The sequence below is a fragment of the Silene latifolia genome, chromosome 6, assembly GCF_048544455.1.
Source record: "Silene latifolia isolate original U9 population chromosome 6, ASM4854445v1, whole genome shotgun sequence".
Classification (NCBI taxonomy): Eukaryota; Viridiplantae; Streptophyta; class Magnoliopsida; order Caryophyllales; family Caryophyllaceae; genus Silene; species Silene latifolia.
The window spans coordinates 32523161-32525106 of NC_133531.1; positions in this window are offsets into that span (position 1 = coordinate 32523161).

Genomic DNA, 1946 nt, shown 5'->3' on the forward strand with positions numbered 1-1946 from the left:
TATGAAAGTGTTTATGTGATGAAGTGGATTTGTAATATTGTTGTATTAGCAACATGGAAATAGGATTTGTAATGTATGGGTGTGTTTTGTGTTACGAAAAGTTATAAAATTTAAAGCATGCGGTTAGTACATGACTAATGAGTTAAATAATATATGTGCATGATGGATGTTGTTGCTTGATTTTTGAATATGGTAACATGAGATTAGCAATACTGGTTTTATGAGTACTGAGTCGTTTTGTCTACCTTGTTGTTGTTTAAGTCGTTTGGGAAGTAAAAATCAATAGTTGTGTTTTTCGTTTATAAAGAGGTTGTCTTTAAACTGTTATAACTTGAGATGTATAAATGATTTTGATGTGATTCCAATTGGAGGTGATAGCTTGTCCTTTTACGATTCTAACGATAGGTCACACGCCCAAAACGACCAAGTAATGAGTGAGTTATGACTGTTTTACGAAAACTGGACAGTGCTGAGAATTGGGGTACTCGATCGAGTAACTAAGATACTCGATCGAGTAAGGGGGCACTCGATCGAGTACCTTAGTTACTCGATCGAGTAGCTCTGGTGATTTGTTTTACGTGCTTCTGATCTTCACCTACTCGATCGAGTAAGTCCCTTACTCGATCGAGTGGCTAGACTCGATCTAGTGACCCCGTTTTTGGGTCATATACTTATCTTTTGACATTCGTTGCATATTATGTTTAATTCAAAGGTATTATTTTGCTTATTTATGCACCGTTTTACATGTATGTTGATCCTGATGCGTAAGTTACCCAATCTTATGATGTAAAGAGTGGCACCTATGATGAGTATGAGTTCGGTGGGGAGAACATGATTTATATGTGTTGTGATAGGTAGAGGAAAAAGAAAAGGAAGATTGGTAAGGCTTAATTGAGGCATATAGCATGTTGTGCGAGACGAGATGAGTGACATGGTTGTATGTTGAGTAATGAAATGTAAGTGAATATGGGCAAGGGATGATGTAAGTTGAAGGAACGTGAGAACGAAAAGATTGAAAGAAATGATGTGGATAGTAGCAACCTGAGATGTATAACAAATTATGGAGGGAGATGGTTAGAAATAGTGTTGAGTAAGGATATATGTAATGAAAGGTCGTTTTAGAGGAATTGAGAAGAGTGGTATATATTGAACTTAATGGGGATATGTCGCGACGTGGATTTGCAGATAGTGTCTGAGTTTAGAAATTTGTGTTATCGAGAGACGAAACTAATGTGTGATTTCCTTGGGCAATTAACGGTATAAAAAGAATTTTGATTTCTAGAGATGTAAAAAGGGAGATGTAATTGTTTGAACTTTAAACGTTGATTTTTAAGGACAAATTAGTGATAAGTGTGAGTGAGTGGAGTGATGAGAGGGGACCCATGGTAAGGAAGAGTGAGATAATATCGATAAGAAATAATGAGATTTGAGTTTTGGAGCGGTAAAAAGGTAATTGGAGCACTGAAGAGTTAGGTAGAAGGGATAAAGAGTTGAATGGTTAATGGATTTTGTCAAGTGTAAAAGAAAAGAATGAGGGGAGTAAAACTAGGAAAATGTTGACCGGAGTTATGTGACATAAAAGTAAGGAATCGTCAAGATGCATGATACTATCATGAGGAATTGAATTAATGGTTATATATGAGTTTCGGAATAACATGATTAGTCTTCAGTTTTGAGGAATTAAGGAAAGTAAGAAGTTGGTAGAATATCTGCAGGATATGAGATTTTGGTGGAGAGTTAAATGATGATACAATTAAGAATAGTATTGGGAATTATGTTGAGGTAATTTTGGTTGATGGGTTTGATGCTCGTTATTGGGGATGGTAACCAAAGATAGGGAAGAAACGGTGATGTTTAGAGATGAGTGTAAGAAGTTGATGTACGAACGGTAGTTGTGTGGAGGAGTTGTCTCTAGTGGTTAAGGTTAATGATAAATAGGAAAGATG